This window comes from Helianthus annuus, chromosome 5, assembly GCF_002127325.2.
Source record: "Helianthus annuus cultivar XRQ/B chromosome 5, HanXRQr2.0-SUNRISE, whole genome shotgun sequence".
NCBI lineage: Eukaryota > Viridiplantae > Streptophyta > Magnoliopsida > Asterales > Asteraceae > Helianthus > Helianthus annuus.
In genome coordinates this window covers 28,189,003-28,212,036 of record NC_035437.2, presented here as the reverse complement: position 1 = coordinate 28,212,036, position 23,034 = coordinate 28,189,003, and the positions used below count along the sequence as shown (strand labels likewise).

The 23,034-nt window shown below is 38.9% G+C and overlaps 1 non-coding gene across 1 annotated transcript; it reads left to right on the top strand.

Moving 5' to 3' along the window:
- The first annotated feature begins 3,510 nt into the window (after positions 1-3,510).
- Positions 3,511-3,617, top strand: LOC118492763. The gene has a single exon (XR_004894765.1). It is a non-coding gene; the product is annotated as a small nucleolar RNA R71 (small nucleolar RNA).
- Positions 3,618-23,034: the final 19,417 nt, after the last annotated feature.

Genomic DNA, 23,034 nt, shown 5'->3' with positions numbered 1-23,034 from the left:
TCCTCCAACGAATTTTCAGAACTGCCATTCTCAAGTCTTGAGAGATGGTCGACTGCAACATTCAAAGATCCCTTTTTGTCTTGGATCTTGATGTCAAATTCTTGTAGTAACAAGATCCATCTGATAAGACGCGATTTTGCGTCCTGTTTGCTAAAAAGGTATTTGATTGCTGCATGATCCGTATACACAATTGTTTTGGAAAACACAAGGTACGACCTGAATTTATCGAAAGCGTAAACTACTGCCAAAAACTCCTTCTCTGTAGTCGTGTAATTCTCCTGAGCATCATGTAGAGTTTTTCTTGCATAGTAAATAGGATGAAAATGCTTCTCCCTTCTTTGTCTTAAGACTGCTCCTATTGCGTAATCACTGGCGTCGCACATTATCTCAAATGCTAACGCCCAGTCTGGTGCAACTAAAATAGGGGCTTCGATAAGCCTTTGCTTTAGCTGCTTGAACGCCTTCATGCATTCGTCTGAAAATATAAATGGAGCATCTTTTTCTAATAAACGGGTCATAGGTCTTGCGATTTTTGAAAAACCTTTTATGAATCGCCTATAGAACCCTACATGACCCAGGAATTCTAATCGCTCTGACCGAGGTTGGGGGAGGAAGTTTAGAACTAATATCCACTTTTGCTGGATCGACTTCCAACCCGGCTTCAGAGATTTTGTGTCCAAGAACTACCCCTTCTTTCACCATGAAGTGGCACTTCTCCCAGTTAAGCATAAGATTAGTTTCCTCACATCTCATTAACATTCTTTTCAGATTTCCAAGACATTGATCGAAAGAACTCCCGAAAACAGAGAAATCATCCATGAATACTTCCATGGAGTCTTCAATCATGTCATGGAAAATAGCTACCATGCAGCGCTGAAATGTGGCTGGTGCATTACACAGTCCAAAAGGCATACGCCGGTAGGCGAATGTACCGAAAGGACATGTGAAAGTAGTCTTTTCTTGGTCCTCAGGAGCGATAGGAATTTGAAAGTATCCAGAGAACCCATCAAGAAAACAGAAAAATGACTTCCCCGACAGACGTTCCAATATCTGGTCGATGAATGGAATAGGGAAGTGGTCCTTACGGGTGGCATCGTTGAGCTTGCGGTAATCAATGCAAACTCGTCATCCGGTGATGGTACGGGTAGGAATAAGTTCATTCCTATCGTTTGGAACTACAGTAATACCACCTTTCTTGGGTACTACTTGCACTGGACTTACCCAAATAGAATCAGATATAGGATAAATCAGCCATGCATCTAATAACTTAATTACTTCTTTCTTCACCACATCTTGCATGTTAGGATTCAATCGTCTTTGATGTTGTGCACTAGGCTTGTAATTGTCTTCCATGAGAATCTTATGAGTACAAAAAGAAGGATTAATGCCTTTGATATCCATAATCTTCCACGCCATGGCTTTCTTGTTGAGCGTTAGAACTTCAAGAAGCTGTCTTTTTTCGTCTTTTGCTAAAGATGCTGAAATGATAACAGGCAAGTGACACTCCTCGTCTAGAAATGCATACTCGAGATGCGGTGGGAGTTCTTTTAACTCCAATAATGGTGGGTCTTCAACCGAAGGTTTTGATTTTTCTTCAACTTCACGGTCAATTTCCACAAATTGAACGGGACCTTGAGAACCATCATCACCGATTTGTAAAACCGGCTTCTCAGCTTCGTGGCTCTCCTGTGAAATGCCATTTTGGTCCTCAGACAGCAGATGTGTGTCCGCATCAATTTCTTCAATAGTTCCTTGGAAATGAGAGCTTACACAAGTATCGACAATGTCGACATAGTAAAGCATATCATCGTGACTTTGCGGATGCTGCATTGATCTTTTAATATCAAAAGTCAAGTGCTCGTCATTTACTCGGAGCGTGATTTGGCCAGCTGCCACATCAACAATCGTCCTCGCAGTATTGAGGAACGAGCGTCCAAGTATTAATGGCACTTTTGAGTCTTCATCCATGTCTAAAATAACAAAATCCACGGGGAAAACAAATTTATCAATTTTAACAAGCATGTTTTCAACGAATCCACGCGGATACTTGATTGAACGATCTGCAAGTCGAATGCTCATTCTAGTGGGTGAAGGTTCACCCAGATCTAACTTAGCAAAGACCTTATATGGCATAAGGTTTATGCTAGCTCCTAAATCGGCTAATGCGTGACTGACAGACATGCTGCTAATGAGACAGGGAAGAGTAAAACTGCCTGGATCTCCCATCTTTTCAGGTAGACGGTTTTGGAGAAGGGCTGAACAGTTTTCATTCATCAACACACAAGACAAGCTTTCAAGTTTCTGCTTGTTTGTGAGGATGTCTTTTAAGAACCTTGCGTATTTAGGCATTTGAGCCAACGCCTCAACAAATGGTATGTTTATGTGTAATTGTTTAAACATGTCTAAAAACTTACCATGTTGTTCATCGTTCTTTTGCTTCTTCAGTCTGCTCGGATATGGGACACGAGGAATGAAATCTTTAACTGGCTCCTGGAACTGTGCTCTACTTGCTAGGACTCGCCTAGCGTGCACCTCGTCTGAAGCGTCAGTTTGGACCGTCTCAGTGATCGGTGGTGAGTCCGATTTGTCAGGTCCCATGGTTTTACCACTCCTCGTCATTACTGCATTAATGTGCCCTCTTGGGTTTGGTTCTGTGTTACCTGGAAGACTACCTTGAGGTCTTTCAGACAACATCTTGGCCAATTGGCCATCTTGATTCTCAATGCTTTGTATTGAAGCCTTCTGGCTCCGCATTTCCCCTTCCTGTGCAATGAAACGCTCCTCATGCTACTGGTATCGCTTTTCAGATATTTGATTGGCATTGTTGGAGTTGTTTAACAGTTGCGCCATCATCTCCTCTAGTTTTGAATTGTTGTGAGAGGCTTGTGGCTGGGAAGTGCTTCCTGAACCTAAATTATTGTAACGTGGTTGAAAGGTTTCACCTGATGGCTGAAAAGATTGTCCCTGGGCTGAAAGGATTGCCCCTGAGGCTGTTGTGGCGCGGGAGCGCGTTGAGCATATCCGAGTGGGTTTTGATTACTGGAATTGGCTTTCCACCCAAAGTTTGGGTGATTCCTCCAACCCAGATTGTACGTATTGCTATAGGGGTTATTCCGGGGCCTAATTTGATTCCCCAAATAGTCCATCTATTCGTGGCCTGTAAACATAACACCCTACTCACATGTACCTGGCTCGTGTGACACTCCACACAGATCACATGATGATTGTACTTGCGAAACGTTCTGACCTTGATCAAATCTTGCTGCCAAAGCTCCAATCTGTGCTGCAAGAGCTGTATATGTATCCACTTGATGAACACCAGGAATAGATGATGCTTTATTTCGCACTCCACCATGACGAGAACTCAACTTCAAGGTAGCTTTCTCTATAATTGCATAGGCTTCATTGGGTGTTTTTGTTCCAAGATCGCCTCCTGCATATACATCTAAACGTTCTTGTGAGTCGTAATTGAGTCCTTGGTAGAAGTTCAACACAAGTTGTCTTTTGGACAACCCATGATGTGGAACATCGATCAGAAGATCTTTGAACCTCTCCCAAGCTGCATGTAGAGATTCTCCTTCGTCCTGTTTGAATGTCATAATACGATTCTTAAGCTTAGCTGTCTTTTTCGGCGGGAAATATTTTTCCATAAAAAGATCGGCCATCTCGTTCCAAGTCGTGATGGAACCTGCTGGAAGTGACAAAAGCCAAGATTGGGCTTTATCTCACAAAGAGAATGGAAATAGCCGCAAATGAATTGTGTCTTCAGAAACGTCTCTAATTTTGAAAGTCGAGCACACCTCGAGAAATGATGCGATGTGTCAACCGGGATCTTCGTGATCCTTCCCATCAAACTGCACAGAATTTTGCAACATATTAATTATACTAGATCTAATTTCAAAACTCGGTGCTGCTATCATAGGTCGGGCGATGCTTGGTAGCAAGCCCTCTCCTCCTGGACGGCCGGTCTCATTTAAAGGTTGGTCGTCCTCTGCCATAATGCTTCCTGTGTCGTCCTCCGAACTCTCGCTGTCAGAAAGTATCACTGGTTCGTCGATTGCGGCCGCAATCCTTTGTGCAACAACAAGCGATCTTTCGCGAAGCCGCCTACTTCTTCTTAGGTTATTTTCTGGTTCGTTGGCTAGCTCAGCGTTAGCGGGTGCAGGGGCGTGGACATTAGCCTGCATGTAAAAAGAAAGGCATTATACAGAAAAATAACATGATAATAATATAAGTAATAAGTATCATTAACGATATTAATATATAATACACATATAATATACAAGATATTTAAACAAATCTAATTAAATATTTACTGGTTCGTTTACATATTTACATCCGAGAACTATTTTTGTTTGTTCACCATAATTTCTGATGACAACATCAGAAATCTGAGGAAACTCTCTTTTTTTTATAAATATATAAGAAAATCTGATATGATCTGACAAAAATCTGATGAAAATTTTCGTTCCATCAGAATTTCTGATAAATCCATCAGAATTACCAGAAAATCTGGTAAATTCATCAGAACTGTAAACTGTTGTTTTTAGAACATCTAATGGGTTTATCAGAATCATCTTTAATTTCAGATAAATTCATTGGAATTTATCAGAAAATCTGATGATTTTATCAAAAAGTTATATTTTATTTTTATGGAGTAAATAAATAAACAAATGAGTACAATAATTAAATAAATAAGCTGTTAATTTAAACAATTAAATGGACAGAATTGAAATAACTGAACAACTGAACGTAAATAATAAATGCAGAAATGAAATAAATATAATATATATATATGGTTCGACGTGCAAACACAGACATAAGTATAAATGTAAACAGAAATGATATAACTGAATAAAAATGAATGAAATACTGAATTAGAAATACTGAAATGAAATAAATAAAAGTAAATGGTTCGATTCCGAACACATTACTGAATTAAATAAAGTAAAAGAAATGAATGTTAGTTGAATAAATAAAATAAGAAGTTAGAGTGTTAGTAAGGTTAGTTGATTAGCAGCCAGCTGGTTAGTAAAACAGAAAAAGAAAAGTTAGTCAAACGGTTAAATATTAACAGGTTAGTAAAAGAAAACGAATAAATACAGAAATTTACAAGTATTAACAGTTATTGACAGTTTGTACACCGGTAAAATAGTGACTCGGATTGTTCCATTAATTTTGCCTCGAGCTCCCCGGCAACGGCACCAAAAACTTGACGTTGGTGTTTACATACATTTATTTACAGTATTTTCACATGTAACAAAATGTGTTTTATATTTATAAAAATGGTTTATACCTTAACATTAAAACACACACAACAAAGGACAAGTGTATCCCGTCATATATGCAGCAAAGTATTGGTAAGAGCCAGATATCGATCCATGGAACACGGGCGTTATAATGTACTAAATCTTTGTCATTGTTTTACCAGATATAAGGAAAGGTGAATGGTTGTTTAACTAAATTATCTAAAATTACATCTAAAGCATAAATATACTACTAAACATGTTATCTATCAGATATGCCACAAAAGCACTTAATCAATTTTCCAATTGCGACGGGTCTGGATTTCTAGCATTATGATTCTTTGGAAAGTTAACGCGATGGTCACACGTTAACCACCTAAAATCATTCATTAGCGAGCAATTGATATTTATTCATGCGAACCTTTAAAGATAGGTTATTTACCGGGTCTGGATTCCTAACCTCACTTATCAAAGAAAGCAGTACCGATGGTCACAATACAGCCACGAGGATAAGCAATTATGTACATCATATAACAAACAATTTCACCTTTACATGTCTTAAACACAAATCTACCATGTCAGTAATTTCAGACCAAAACTACTAAACAGGGATCATAAACCGCATCTAAGAACATGCAATCAACACCATATAATTCATTAGAACCCTTACGTGTAAGAAAGCATTGCTAATCAAAATAAGATATATCTTGTATAATACCAATACCCTGGTCTGGTTTTATGGTGTAAACAAAGTCTACAAATAAGTGATTAATCAAGAAATAGTTACCATCCCACTAACCACAGATTCATTATACAAGATAATCAAACATAATCAGGAACTCAACATCAATGAAACATTCATTATATAATCATGAAGATTCAAACATGAAAAGTACCAAAGCTTCATACAAATAAGATTACAATGTAACGAATATTCAAGAAACAAGTTTATAACTATTATTACATAAACTACATTAAACATAAATTAACATCAGCTCATAACTTGCAAAATGATCAGAATACATGTTCAAGAACAAGGAATCGAACCATAAACAAGCAAGGAATTGATGGGTTGGATCGGTTTTGCTTCCACTTGATCTTTAAGCTTCAAATAGGTCTGATCAGGACTGCTTCGGAACCCAGAAATCGCCCAAAAACACGGAGAAAAACCCAACATTCGAACCAGTAGTGAATGGCTGTATTTATAGGAGATTTCTTCATCGGCACGGTCGTACCATTGGTGGCACGGTCGTGTGGCAGGTGTTGTCGAGTGACGTCAGTTTCTCCGATCCCGAGTCAACCAAGTGGACTAGTGGACAAGTTGCTGGGTCATCAGATCGGCACGGTAGTGCCGCTGGCGGCACGGTAGTGCTGCGTCATCAGAAATGTTGGTCAGAAACCTGGTCAAGCCTTGGCACGGTCATGCCTCGGGTGGCACGGTAGTGCGGTCCGAGAAAAAGTTGGCACCAGCCCTTGCACTGGCAGTGCTTTCGAGATCGGAGGATCGGCACGGTAGTGCCGATGGATGGCACGGTCGTACCATACCTGGAAGTCATCAGATTTTTGCCATTTTCATCAGAAATGCATCAGATTTTTTCCGTTTTCATCAGAATTTTCCTTTATGCTCTGTTTAAGACCTGAAAATATAAAAGTACCGGATTTGGCACCTAAACGTTGTGTTTTCGGTAAAAAAACGCTTAAAACGGAAGTGTTTTGGGGTATAAAAACATGAATAATTTAACGTATATCAAACATCCCCACACTTGAAATTTACTTGTCCTCAAGCAAACTTAAAATAAAATACGGAATTAAATTGAGTATTCACAAGGTTTACTAATTTTTTTGGTGGTCAAATTGGTTTTCAAAAAGTAATCATCAAAGATTTAAAACAAACAAGCTTTGTTAGATATATGAAAAGATAACCATAAAGGAATCATTCTATGTTTGATTGACTTAGCATGCAAATCTCTATATTTCTCACAATGTTCACACACACTCGGTTAAATTTCCGAATCATACATATAATGTGTATGTTAAACACTCTATGCCTAATCAATGAATCATGCAATATCATAAGCTTGTCAAAAGATCTAATCTCCACCAATTAATATGTGAAAAGCATAAATCAAGAGGTTTTTTATGGGTTATAATGATAGGCTAAGGTTTAGGGTATGGAATGGATATTTGAAAGTAGCAAGAAAGGTTAAAACTTGGCCAAAAAACTTGGTGCTTTATTTTCTAGGATTCTGAACACGTTGCTAAGCTACTTGTGTAGGTCTTCAGAGTTTATTCTTTTTATACATCAACTCTCTATTTTTCTTTCTTGATAGTCTTTCCTTAATTTCCTTAGAGAGTTTTTGACAAAACGGTTTTTTTTTTCTCACATTGTGTACTAAAGTGAGACTTATATCAAACTAGAAAGCTTATGGCCAAATTTTTAACGAAAATAAGGGTGAATGAGAAAAGGTTATATTTGGGTAAGTAGGCTTTAAATTTGGGTAAAGTTTAAGAAAAATACGGAAAATAGGCTCAACATGGCGAACTAATGGATGATGTTGGGTGTGGGATATAAACAAAGAAAAAGGCTGACAAAGGGGTTATCCTAATTGCCTCTATCATTTCTATGTAATTTTACATATTCATGATTTTGAAAAGTATACAAATGACAAGTTCTAAATTACATAAAACATCCGGCTCACTCATTTTTCCGCAAAAACAAAGAAGCATTTGACAAGAAAGCTGTAAAGGCTCAAAAATATGCTCACGTAAACGGAAGGAATGGGTATAAATATAAAGATAAACTTGCAAGTCTTTCGTTTTGTTTTATCACCGTTTTTTAATTATCTTTTTCAAAAATTAATTTGGCTTGTCGATTTTTATCAAATTTGATGCTTCCTAAAGAACACAAATTAACCATTTTTGTTTTATTTTTCGAAAATATATACATAAATGAGAACAATTAAGGACAAACACAGTTTAAAACTTTTTAAAACCTTTTAACCCCTCCCCACACTTGAACTTCACATTGTCCCCAATGTGAAATACATATTAGTTAAGCAATTATGAAGAGCTAAACTAATAATGTGAAGAGGGAAAGAGGTACTCCCTTAGAGTTGGAGTTGACTTGTTTGAGTAGACTTTGATTGAAGTCGTCTCAACTCTGTGTGCATTTCCTTTATGCTCTGTTGAAGACCTGAAAATATAAAAGTACCGGATTTGGCACCTAAACGTTGTGTTTTCGGTAAAAAAACGCTTAAAACGGAAGTGTTTTGGGGTAAAAAAACATGTATAATTTAACGTATATCAAACAACCTAAAGTAGCAATGTGAGTTAATCCTTCTTTTTAAACTGTTTTTACAAAACCTCAATTGTTTTAAATGATAATTAACAGTGATTGAGTATTTGTGATTCTACAATTATCGTCCGTATGTTGGGGTTTTGTATACAAAATTTGTTACTACATTGTGAGTATTAATATTACCACAAGTCAGGATTGGCAGTACCATAGGTGGTAATTAAAGTAGAAAAATAAACAAATGTAATTGCGAGATCGCCCTCAATACTGTAAAACTGATAAAACCTGTCTTGATTAAATTGGGATTCACTCACCAGTATTTCCCACTGACAAAATGTTCTTAAACGCTTTTCAGGTAACAAAATGTGAAAGCCAAATAGAAGCCAGTTGGACAGCACTGAAGGCTTGAAAAAGTGGCTATAAAAGGTACCAAAATAAAGGAAATGTTTTTATTTAATAAAATAGGGTTTATCCCTATAAAATGTTTGTAATGGAAACTTGTGTCACACCCCAACCAATGGCGGAAACATCGAGGCATGGCACCGAGAGAAACAGATTGTCCATGAGTATCCATAACAACTATTCATTACCAGATAATTTAAACATCATGTCCCATACCATACCATAACATATCTAAATAAACAGTTATTACAAATAATTGTCTCATAAACCAAATACTGTTCCGACAACTCCGATTTTATTTAATTCGTTTCTTTCTAAGACTCCATCCTAGCTTGATTCCCACATAGCAGCAAAACATCCTAAGCACCTGTCACATACGTTAAAATAGCGGTCAATACACATAGTGTAAAGGTGAGCATACAAGTTTGTTAATAATAATAGAGTTCGAAATCATTTACGCATAACCAGCATGTAACATGTATAAAGTGAAGGCAAGTAGGTTATCGACAGAGAAATATGCACAGACGTGGCTGCGATTTGTTGAATGCGCAACACATATCCCCACTGGGACACGTGAAGTAAAGCCCTTAAGAACCCCTGTCCACGACAGGTGCTGAGTCCAAACTATAGTACTATCGTTGCTAAGGTGTCAAACAACAATCACTGTTTTAACATAACATACAAGCATTCATCGAATAACACGTAGCATGCAATAACAGTCAGCGTATAAATAGTGTTTGCGTTGCTTGTCGATTCTGATTTAGAATAAGTAACGTATGTAACACCCAAAAGTGCATAAAGCAAAAAGGGTTCAAGTATACTCACATATCGTGTTTAGCACGTAAACACTCTCTTGGATTGAAGGGAGCGCTGAGAGATTAGCCTGAACAGTTAACGATAGCATAGCGAATAGCGGCGCGTTAAACGTTGAAAAGTGATTAAGTGTCGAGTGGAAACCCGATCGGATGGCTATCAATCGGTTGACCATTCGATCGGATGTCAATCCGTTCGGATGGTCATCCGATTGGATGGCCATTCGATTGGATTGACACTCGTTTGGTAAGAATGTGTTTGTGTATGATGGCTTTAAAGTTTTCGTTGTAGCATTTTGAAAACAAAGAAGTATCTCTACCCTTCAGGTCGATCGATCGAACGGTCGGTCGATCAATCGAACGGTCGTTCGATCGAATAGCGATCCGATTGGTAGGATACTTAGTGAGAACAAGTTCACAACAGGATTGTCACTCGAATCCGATCAAACGGCAATCCATTAGTTACTGATGATCTTTGAAAATTCTGAAAATGATTAAGTGTCAAAGTTCCAAATGTCACATGGTCGGATGGTCGTTCGATTGGATGGCTATCTGATCGGACGTCAATCCGTTCGACGTTCAGAGCTTTAAAGGTTTAAAGAAAAGTTTTAGGTGTGAACCCAGGTGCGATCCAATCGGATTGCGGGTCGATCGGATAGCAATCCAATCGGACGGCGATCCGTCCCGCGATCTGATCTTCTGGCAACCTTGAAAGTTGTTAAGTTTTTGGAGGTTTTGCGGTTTGATTGAGACGGTGTAACAACGTGCTAGACAACAGAAACCCCATCATGACCCAAGTTATCCTATCGAACAGGAATCACCCAAATCCGATCAGTTTACTGGTTCGTGACGGTTGTTCATGTTTAATCCGAAGTCGGTTGTCTCTTTGATAGAAACCAGATCTTGAACCAACACATCACTAAGAAAGAGTAGAAGGTCTGTGCAAGCTCCGATTCTACCGGTTTTGAGTGCATTGAGTGTAAAAGAGTTGAAAGAAAGTTAGAAACCATCTTTCAATCCATTTAACCATGAATATGTGTAGATCTATGCGAAAACATCGTTTAATCATGTGGAAATCCTTCAGATCTGATTTGTTCTTGGTGTAATGAGGCCAAAACTTGAAGTTCATAAGAACTCCATGATGACATCATCCTAGAACACCTCAAATCCACTGATTCCACGGTTAAAAGTTAAGATTCAAAAGAGAAAATGATGAAGAAGTGCGTGTAGATCATAGAAGTACAAGATTTAGGTTGAAGACTTACAAGAATCGCGAGATATCGAGAGGAATGAGGGCTTGAGTGAGCTGGTCGAGTGGAGGAGCTGTCACATCAAAAATGATGTGACGGGAGGGTATTTATAGGGTTTTCAAAAGAGGAAAGTGCACAAGGGTCGGATTGGCCACTGATCGGATGGCGCCTCGATCGGATGGCAATCCGATCCGATGGCCACTCGATCGGTTGGCCATTCGATCCAAGTGTCCGGCGTGTTGAGTTTTGTCGTTTCGATTCGCGTGTAGAGCGTTGCGATGCGTTTTGAGTGAGCGATGCGATAGAATTACCCATTAGTTACACAAACAACCTAACTACTATATCTAACATACAATCGCTATAAGTGACTTGCATTTAGCGCCAGTGATTAGATTACGATAGAGTTGCGATTGCGTTTCGATTAATCACCATAAACATTAACATAAATAAACATGCACAAGTAACACATAAATAGCACACACACATAAAACAATATCCAGAATGCATAATTCGAGTTGCGAATGCGATTGCGATGCGATTAGCGACTAAGCGATAAAACACGCGATAGGCGTCGATTAAATCTCGATTATTAACATAATACAACTAAAGTAAACAAAATAAAAGATTCGATTACAAGTCAAAGAAGTCAAGTCAGTAATTAAGCAAGGGTGACAGATCGCAATTAGCAATCTTTTCTTCCTTTGACTTCAATCTTGACTTTGACTTTGACTTTCGAAACACGGGGTGTTACAGCCTCCCCTTCTTAAGGGAATTTCGTCCCGAAATTAGGCTGAAGCCATAACAAACGACTGCGGGTATTTTGCCTTCATGTCACTTTCGAGTTCCCAGGTGAACTCTGCGCCGTGTTTGCTTTCCCAGCGAACCTTCATAATGGGAATGCGTGAGCGCCTGAGCTTCTTGGTTTCTCAGTCCATGATCTCGACAGGCTTCTCCACGAAGTATAATGTTTCGTCCACTTGTAGATCCTCTAGTGGAACTTGTAAATCCTGCTCAGCTAGGCACTTTCTCAGGTTTGATACATGGAAAGTCGGGCGGAACATATCAAGGCGCGAGCTTTCCTTTCTTGCCGAATATGATCACACCCTTCCAAGGTGATACCTTTAGGAGTACGTGATCGCCAACGTCAAATTCAAGAGGCTTGCGCCGTCTATCAGCGTAGCTTTTCTGACGACTCCGAGCTTTCAGCAGATTGTCTCGAATTTGGAGGATTTTGTCAGTCGTTTCTTGCAGTAGCTCGGGACCGGTTAGTTACGCATCTCCGATCCCATGCCACACAATCGGCGATCGACATTTTCTTCCGTATAATGCCTCAAATGGTGCCATTTGTATACTGGAATGATAATTGTTATTGTACGAGAATTCGACCAAAGGTAAGTGAGCGTCCCAATTACCACTGAAATCTATGACACACGAGCGAAGCATGTCTTCAAGAGTATGAATCGTTCTTTCAGTCTGACCGTCGGTTTGGGGATGGAAAGCAGTACTTAGATTAAGCATAGTACCGAGAGCATATTGAAATTTCCCAAAGTCGCGAGGTAAACCGACCATCGCGGTCAGAGATGATGTCACGAGGTGTACCGTGTCGACAGATAATTTCGTCGGTGTAGATTCGGGCTAATTTTTCTACCTTGAAGTCTTCTCATATTGGCAGGAAATGAGCAGATTTAGTCAAACGGTCAACGATAACCCAGATACTATCGTGACTTGAGGTTGTACGCGGAAGTTTCGTGATAAAGTCCATGGCTATGCTTTCCCATTTCCACATTAGGATCTCGGGTTGCACAAGCAAGCCAGAGGGTCTTTGTTGTTCGGCCTTGACTTTCGAGCAAGTCAGGCACTTCGAAACATAGATTGTGATATCCTTCTTCATTCCAGGCCACCAGTACCGTTGACGAAGGTCATGATACATCTTGTCGGTACTAGGATAAATAGAATATCGAGACTTGTGGGCTTCATCCAACAGGATTTGTCGCAAGTTAGTGCGTTTGGGAATCCAAATTCGGTCCAAATAATGGAATATCCCATGCGATTTATTCACTAACTACTCTCCGTTATGGTATCCATTCCTTCTTCAAAGTGCGTTCGGTAAAACAGGCATGCTGAGCGTCGCGGATAAGAGTTTTGAGATGATGCTGGGCGTGAAAATTACAAACACTATGCAAATAGCTTCGTCTGCTGAGGGCATCGGCAACGACATTTGCTTTGCCAGGATGGTAACGAATCTCACAGTCGTAATCGTTGAGAAGTTCTACCCGTCGGCGTTGACGCATATTTAGTTCTTTTTGGCTGAAGATGTGTTGTAGGCTCCTGTGGTTGGTGAAGACCGTACACTTGGTACCATAAAGGTAGTGTCGCCAAATCTTCAATGCAAAAACAACTGCGCCTAGCTCGAGGTCGTGGGTTGTATAGTTCTTCTCGTGGATCTTGAGCTGACGAGATGGTAAGCGATAACCTTGTCTCGTTGCATGAGAACACAACCAAGACCAAGGTTCGAGGCATCGCAATAGACAATAAAGTCATCGTTTCTGTCGGGTAAAGCAAGAACGGGAACGTTGCAGAGCATATGATTGAGGGTTTGAAAGGTAGTCTCTTGCTCAGTTCCCCAATCAAAAGGCTTGTCTTTATGCGTCAAAGAGGTAAGCGGGACGACGATTTTAGAGAATCCTTCGATGAATCAACGATAATAGCCCGCTAGTCCGAGGAAAGAACGGACTTCAGACGGGTTCTTAGGTGTAACCCAACTCTTAATAGCTTCGATTTTTGTGGGGTCGATGTGAATACCTTGACTATTGACAATATGACCAAGGAATTGAACCTCCTCCAGCCAAAATTCGCACTTGGAGAACTTGGCATAGGGTCGATTCCCTTGGAGCAGTTCAAGAACCAAACGTAGATGTTGCGCGTGTTCGGTTTTCGTCTTGGAATAGATAAGGATATCATTGATGAACACGATGACGAAGCGGTCAAGAAATGGTTTACACACGCGATTCATGAGATCCATGAAAACCCTGGGTGCGTTGGTTAAACCAAAAGGCATAACAACGAACTCATAGTGGCCGTAACGAGTGCGAAAAGCGGTTTTGGGTATATCCTCCTCTTGAATGCGTAACTGGTGATAGCCTGAGCGTAGATCGATCTTCGAAAAACATGTAGCACCTTGTAGCTGATCAAACAAATCACTGATTCTAGGCAGGGGATAGCGATTCTTGATTGTTAGTGTCACACCCTGACTTTTGCGGAAGCGTGATTATGGTGTGACTTTCTTAATATCATTGCATTCAATCATAACATCAACTATATGATAAAACCATAGGTTTGTCATCCATTAAATAAGTGTAAAACATAACAACATCATTTTAAAACGTAGACTTCACATTCAAGTTTTACAAATCATACAAATTGTTTATGAGCCTATTAAAGACTCGTCAAAAGTTAATGAATAACACCAAGGTTTGGAAGACGTGTCTCGTCCAGGAATAAGACACACTAACCAAACTCAAAGACCATGGATGACATCTTTATTCTTAACGCAGCATAAAAACTTCCAACGCCCGCCAGATCCACTTTACAAATTCCCTGAAATACATGTAGTTTGAAAAACATCAACAAAAGTTGAGCGAGTTCATGTGTTCGTTTGTGTGTATGTATAAACCTTTGAAACGTTGTAAGTATGTATGTAAGTCCCTGGTATGTAGCAATAAGGAAAAAGAGATCACCAATGGTTTGCAAGGCCATTGATATGTGTGAAGTGATGCAGGAAGACTCAAACCTAGCAGATTTCGCATCGGGCTTCCGGCTGTAAGACATAGTCACCACATGGTCCACTCAGCGGAATCAGGGGTGGGGCTCGCTACACCCAAATAGATCTATCACTCATGCCCCTCGGTCCTACACGAGGATTGATGGCCTTAATCGCCCTACTCATTCACATGATCTAGTAGTAAACCCTCCTTAAGCTAACCATACCATGTACAAAAATGTCTGTAGTAGTTGTAACATGTATTCCACCCCCGAAGTATAAAACTGAAAACAGTTAAGAGAAAAGGGGGACAGGAACTCACAATATTGCGTCTTCAGTATGTGTAACCCAAGTCTCCTCAGCAAACACGACTACCTACAGTGTACTAACGTCTATTAGACGAACGGGCCGTGCCTTTGCTTAGTATGAAGGTTTTTGAGTTACGTTTCTTGTTTTCCCAATATTATTCCAAGTTATAATTATTAGTTAAAATGATTATTTTAACTCTAAATTATACTTCATTTTGGAATAATTGTTAAACAATATTTCTTTATTAGTACTTCTCAAGTATTTTAACTTGTATTTCCTTCCCAAGGATGGGGGTATCTCATACATGTGTATTCGTATTTTTTTGTAGGTGTGTTTTTAGCCATGTATTGGCGTCGTATTCCGGTGTATTATTCCCATTAAAAATATACTAATATATTCCCAATATATACTTCCAAAACAATATATTTTCAAGTCTCACTTTGAAAATATATATAACTTATTTCTCAAAATAATGTATTCCAAGAAAATATATATTTTTACTTCCAAACATAATATATTCTCCCTTGTTGAAAATATGTTGTGACTTGATAATATTTATAAAAACCATATTTTCATTTCCTTCGTTTCCAAAATAATGTTTACCAAAAATATATTGTAACGGTATATTCCGGAATAATTTGTAAGTTACGTTTTAGCGTACGATTTCACAATATCAAGTGTGTAACTTAAATATTTATTCCGAAAGATTTCTGGTATTATTTTGGAGTTGTAATTTTCCATGGTATTTTAAGTTATATTATTTTACCCTAAAGTAATATAACTAGTTCACAAAATATGCAAATATTCCCACAAGTGACTTAGTATAAAATATATATTCTGAATATATATTTATCCATTTTTATTTACGAAAACCAACCTCCGATACTTTGTATTTTTGTAACAAAACCTATGGCGAAGTTTATTTTGAAAAACAAAGTTAAAACATATTTGGAAACACTTGTTAGAAAATAATTTCTAAGTGTTGGAATTTTTTTGGAAAATTTCGCCATAGTCTCCTTTGTAAATGGAGGTGTCCATGCTAATAAGGATATCATTTTCTTTTCCAAAAATCATTCAAACCATCAACAAACATACTCTAAACAATATTACACTTACCAAGTGCAAAAACTACTCGATTTATCACCCAACATGAACTTGATGTTTTTATAGAAACGCGTAGTAACTCGGTGAAGTGTTTAGCGGGTTTAGTTACCCTCCAAAGTGTGTTTACTTTTGTTAAAATCTCATTTTCGGGATTTTTAGATGTTCACAACTTGTGAACTATTTTACAAAAATATCTATTTACACATTTTCATGTCTTACTAGGATCCATATACTTATTTCTTTCCAAAAATAGTGTAAGAATCATGATCTTTCAAAATCCGTCTTTTTAACTTGGTTTGTTTAGAAAAATCATTCTCAAGACTTGGATTTACAAGATTACTAGTTTACTTGGTTTATTATTTTTCAAGAAAAGTCATCCTACTTTCAAGTTCATGTCTTCACTAGTGGACGATTATTTCATGTACGCATAATCTTCTCTAACTTGTTAAACCATGTTTTTAATCATAACTTAACATGTTTCATATGATGACTAACCATCATATTACTAGTAATCATCAAGAAATCATCAACACATTCAAACAACATCACACTATCATTATTTCATCTTGTTTCATCATCTTTAAGCTTATGTTTCAAGATTTAAGATTCAAGTCTTTTAGAGTTCATAAGATTTCATCATAAAATAACCTTTAACCACTACAAACATGAAGTAAACAAGGATCAAAGAAGCTTACATCTAGCTTAAAGCTAGGGAAGATCAATGGGGAAAAATGAGTGAATAAAAGCACATAAGAGAGGTCCTTGATGATTCGTGAGTTCCACACTTCGCGATTCACCTTTGTGCGCCTTGTGAGAAGCTTGGAATACTTGAATGAAGATTGAAAATGGTGATATGTTGGAAGGGGGTGTTGGCCGTAGCTTTTAGTGGGGGAAGAGGAGTGAAGTGAGTTGTGATATTTGTTGGAGAAGATGGTGGATATTATAAACATAATCTCTAATACCCAATGGTTAAGGTGTCCTCCCAAGTACAAACATATTTAATGAAGATCTAGCCAATTCCAAGAAAAGCTTATGAAGATATAACAAGATTTAAAATAATCTTTGGTGGGGCCTTATGGGAGCCGTGAATTGGCATGGGGGGGGGGTAAATTGTTAATTAAATGGTAAGTAGGTGATTTGGTGGAAGGTTAAAGTGTTAAGTCTAGTGCTTAGTGTGTTGCATGTGTTATGTAATGTGTTAGTGTGCTCGGGAACCAATACTAGCTCAGAAACAAAAATGAAACAATGTTTTTAACAATATTTTGGTGTCCCGGGTTATGTCCGGTTGTTCGGTTAGATACCGTTCCGTTAAAGTGCTAAGTTATTCCGTATAGTGTCTTTTATGTAACCTTTTGTGACACTTTTAATTCTCGGCACTTAGGAAAGCATACAGGACCATTTTGCCATGTTTTTGCACATTACTAGCATATTTAAAATGCTGAATTTTGTTAATTAATGCAGAATTCTGTACTTTGAGTGAGTTTTAGGCACTCTCCGGTACTTAAGCTATCACCTAGTGACGCAGTTTTATGGTCCCTACTTCCCTACACTCCCTACTAGTGTAGTACCTTGTCTCTGTCTCATACTGAGCCTTAAAACATTGTCTGTCTATGTGCTGGCATTGTCAGCATGTTTCTGAGTTATCCACTCTGATGCGTGTGTATTGTAATATATTTTAGATAATATTTTAAGCCTTTTTTACACTTTTTTAGCCAAGTTTTATATTTATAAAACACGATATTTACTAACACTAAACACACATATGGGCAAGTGCACCCATTGTGGACGTAGTATAGTGTTGGTAAGATACCGAGGTCGTCCAAGGACACAAGAGCTTTTAGTACCGGTTTATCCTCAACGTCTAATCAAATCAAAATGTTAGAAAAAGATTTTAAACTAAGAAAATAAAACTAACTAAATGCTGAAAAATAAAATAGAAATAAAAATAAAAACAGATAGACAAGATGAATCACTTGGATCCGACTCGTGTATTAGTATAACCTTTGATTATTTTCGCAGTTTTGCACTTGTTTAAGAGATTATCTAAAGGGTCGGATTATTGAAAGATAATGAATTAAGTTATTAATGCAAATTATGGTAGGCCCTTCTTTTGGAGGTGACGTTACCCTCGACTAAGTAGTCTGAGTCAGCAGGGATACAGTCCTAAATAGCCGGGTTATAGTATTAATAGTAGTTTACTTATGAGGGGGTCAAAGAGTTTGGATCCCCGCCATCCAATACCTTTGGGTATTGAAGGAGATCCTACTAAATTTGACCCAGGTCCCTTGCAGGACCTCTAAACGCTGAACAAGGGCAAGACCCTTACCAAACCGTTCCCTTAACCCCCGACCAGGTAGCCAACATACCTCCATATAGACCGTGGAGATATGAATGGTGGAAATCTTTTATTTTATATAGACAGTAAAATAATGCCAAGACACCACGGACAAACGATAAGGAAAAGTCACCTTCAACATAAGAAACTATTTATTAAACTCATTAATACAAAACCAAATAAAAAGTGCAAAAGATTAAAAATAAAAAGTATTATACTAAACACTTGTCTTCACCAAGTGATGTAAGAGACTTAGGCAAACATGGCCTTGATTGTCAAGAACTCTTACGATCAGTCTTGGATCCCGAGACGACTCACACACTCTATGATGGACAATGGATGATGGTGGTGGATGATGGTGTTGTGATGGTGGTGGGTGGTGGATGAAGTGTGAGAGAGGTGGTGTGCCAAGGGATGAGTTGCAATGAAGGCAAGCACTCCTATTTATAGGCTGAACAGAGGCCTGGGCACGGCTCCGTGCCTGTCTGACACTATCTCTCCTCATTAATTGTAATTCGCAATTACAATTAATGCGCCTGCAGTACTTTGGTCACGCCCCCGTGTTCACTGGGCACAGCCCCGTGGTGAGCAATAGAAGCTTCTACAGGTTTGTCTTTTCTGCTGCTTCTTGGGCACGGCCCCGTGCTCGCTGAGCACGGGGCGTGTTCAGTCTTATGCCTTCTCTGTTTTGCTTTGGAGGATGCTGCTGAGGGGTCGGGCAATCCACTTTTGTTCCTTTTCTTGTATTTATGTTAGATTTAGCTGTCTTTTTGCTTCTTTTGTTAATTTGAGCTCATTTAATCCTGAAAATACAAAAGGAAGACAAAAACACACTTTTTCCAACATTAGTACTTAAAAAGGGTTAGTTTTATGCCTCATTTGATGTAATTTATATGTTGCATTTTACACACATCAAATATCCCCACACTTGAACTTTTGCTTGTCCTCAAGCAAAACTCTTTAATATGTGGCTTACACTCCCAAATGGAATGGGTAGAAGACAAGGTTTTGGCTTGTCATAGAGTGTCGGGAATCCAAGATCTTTATTGGGTCTTATTTTTATTTATTTACAATCCTATTCGTCATGATTTATTAAAAACTTTTCATAAGGTAAATTATTTATTAAGGCATAACATGCCTTTTTAAAATTCCATTTATATACAAGTTCACATACCTTACGGGAGAAATCACTCACACTCGGCCGAATGTGTATTTTTAGTGAATCACTCGAGAGCGGCATGGAACTTATTCCTACCATAAGCTTGCCAAGCAATCAATCCTCCTCCTTTTTAACTTTATACCTTTGTAAATATCAAGAGGACTTTTTGGGGTGAAGGGTTAGGCTTGGGCTAAAGGTGGGTAGTTGGGTTAGTGGTTAGTAGAAAAGGGCGAAAGTCGTAAATAGCGTCGGTTTTCGTAAAACATTTTGTTTTTGTGACTTTTTATTTTTAATGAAGTATTTCTTCAAACAAGCTTTTGTTTGAGGAGCTTTGTTTGTTTATTTCTAACTTCATTATATATATATATATATATATATATATATATATTTTATTTTTTTTATTTATTTTTATTTTTTTATTTTTTTAGTCACACGAAAACCGAGCTTGTTACTAAAATAAAGGGTAAAAATAAAAAGGGTTTTTTTTTGGTCGGTAAAAAGGGTTTTGGGGTTAAGAAACAAAAAGGTTTAGGCTCAAAGGGGCTAACTAGGGGGAGTTTTTGGGTAGGTGAAAAGAAAAATAAAAATAATGGTTTTGAAAGAAAAAGGGTTAGTCCTAATGCCTCCATCATTTACTTACTTGGGTTTAAGTTGGTAAGGATCGGGAATGAATTGTCGTGGCAAGTTCTAGAGTCGTAAGAACCAAGCGGCTATTTACACAAGAAACGAAAAATGAGCATTTAGCGTAAAGATATATATTTGTATGCTCAATAAAGGCTCAAAACTCACTTTTGTGGGAATGGGTTTTTATGTGATCAAGTATATATAATCGAATTTTAACTAAGCTTGTCATGCCGTTTCATAATTTTCTTATGTTGGTTCTTTTTATCACGACGCTATCGGTTGTAAACTTGTAAAAATATAACCTTGTTAGTCTTAGAATTCCTAACTTAAACTTTAGACAAGTAAAAAAATGAATTTTTTTTTTTTAAAAATTGGGGTGATTAGCGGTTCCAATAGAGTTTTGTGTAAGGCTTGTTATTAGGACTTGCAAAATTCAAGGTTTTAGCATCCCCCCACACTTAAATTACACATTGTCCTCAATGTGTCCCAAAAATAAATTTTTAGGTTGATTGAATGTGTAACATGGTTTTAGAAGCAAAATTTTATGTTACTGGCAGTCTGGGCACGGCCCCGTGTCCATTGGACACGACCCCGTGTTCAACTGCCAGTAATGAAAACTTACAGAAGATGGACATGGGGGCGTGTTGGCTAGGCACGACCCAGTGTCTAGCAAAAATCTGCAGAAAAATAAACAAACAGCAGATCTGGGAGGTGAGCACGGGGGCGTGTCGGCTGGGCACGTCCCCGTGTGGACTGTCTGCAAGGCTGAAAAACAGGTTTCTTCTTCCGGTTTTCCTATCCTGGCTTTATTAGTGCTAATGATTGTACCTGTTTTATCACTAAATACCACACCAAGCAATACCAAACGTCCTAATTTACCATAGTTAATCATCCAAACCATAAAGTAAAAGAAAATTAAAGCAGAAAGTAAAAAGGAGTTAAGGAAAGTAAATTGTCTAACACTCGGCACGCAGGCCGGAAATTGTTTTGATAGATAAAAGGGGACCTTAACCTGTGGGCTTACCATCAACCCGCTCTTGCTCCTTCAACCTCCTAGTCCATATCCTCATCGCTGTCATCACCTCCATCCCCATGACCCGCCATATACTCCCGGATGCTTCCGATGTCGTCTTGGATATCATTGATGTTTCGTTCGATAGCTCTGACCCGGTGGTATGTATTGTTGGCAAGGTTGTAGGTGTTCCTGGTGCACATGAGGTTTTCCTGCAAAAGATCATGTATACTTTGAAGGTTAGGAAAACCGCCTCCTTGGGAGGAGGATTGACCCGGATCACCATGGGGTTGATACTGGTAGTGGGGAGGTGGAGCGTGAAGGACTAGGGCCTCCTGTGGGTTCCATGCATGGCCTTGCATCCTTTGAAAGCTCACTGATCCGTTTTCCGCCTCATAAATTAGGTTCATGGCGCGGCAAATGTGATAATCAACTCGTCCCGACCATGGGCTCCTTTCAAAGGACCTAGGAATGCGCGTGAAGTGCTTGAAGAGGCGGTACACCCATCCCCCAAAGAAGATAGGGGTTGGTGCACGAGCAAGGTGGTTTAGATGCATGTTTCGAAGCAGGAGATATGGAACATCGAGGGCCCTTCGGTTGTGGATGCAGTGAAGGACTACCAAATCTTTCCACCCAACAACTCCGCTACTGTCATGTCTTTGGCTGAGAGAGTAAGTGAGGAGCCTATGAATGTAGCGATAAAGCGGATCCCTCAGCTTAGTACTCTTTGTGCTGCTGGGGTTGTAGTGTCCTACACCGATTTGGGCCCATGCGGCTTGGCGCTCATTTTCATCTAGATCTCGTAATCCCCCAGTGTTTTCCTCATTCCCCGATCCTTCTTCCGCATACAGTCCCACTATTGCTCCGAATTGTGCCATAGAGATCGAGTACCTTGTCCCACCACATCGAAATGCAACCCCCTCATTGTCAAACGGGTCACACCTTGAAGTGAAGGTGAAAATACTATAGAACTCCATAGTGCATTGATGTACCGACCGAAGCCGAGTGGTCAAGGCAGCCCTTAGTGGTCCGGTAACAAGGTTGTTGAATCGGTCGAGCTGGTTTACCAAGGTTAACAGGTTCGTGCACGCTTGCCTTGGGTATTCCTCGGGTCTAGTCTGAAGTATCTCGTATCTTGCCCTAGCATCGAGCTCGTTTGCGTTAAATCTTGTGAACTTCGACATCTTGATGTTGTTAGATCTGGAAATAACGTTGAAAATCTGCAGAAAATCGCCTTGGACCAGAGCTTTTTCGGGGAAACGGGGCGTGTGGAATGATGTAACTTTTATGAAAAGAGGGTTTTATCCCGACAGTTGCGTCGACATGGCCCCGTGTCCATGTGAAAGTCGTCTTTTCTTGGTCTTCAGGTGCTATCGGAATTTGAAAATAACCTGAAAAACCATCCAGGAAACAGTAAAATTTATGACCGGATAGTCGTTCTAACATTTAATCAATGAAGGGTAAAGGAAAGTGATCTTTCCTCGTTGCTTCATTTAACCGTCTATAGTCTATGCAAACTCTCCATCCTGTGACGGTTCTTGTTGGTATTAATTCATTTTTTTCATTAGTTATTACCGTCATACCTCCTTTCTTCGGGACTACTTGGACGGGACTTACCCATGGACTATCGGAGATAGGATAGATTAGTCCGGCGTCAAGTAGTTTGATGACCTCATTTTTAACCACTTCGTGCACATTGGGATTTACTCTACGTTGTGGTTGTATC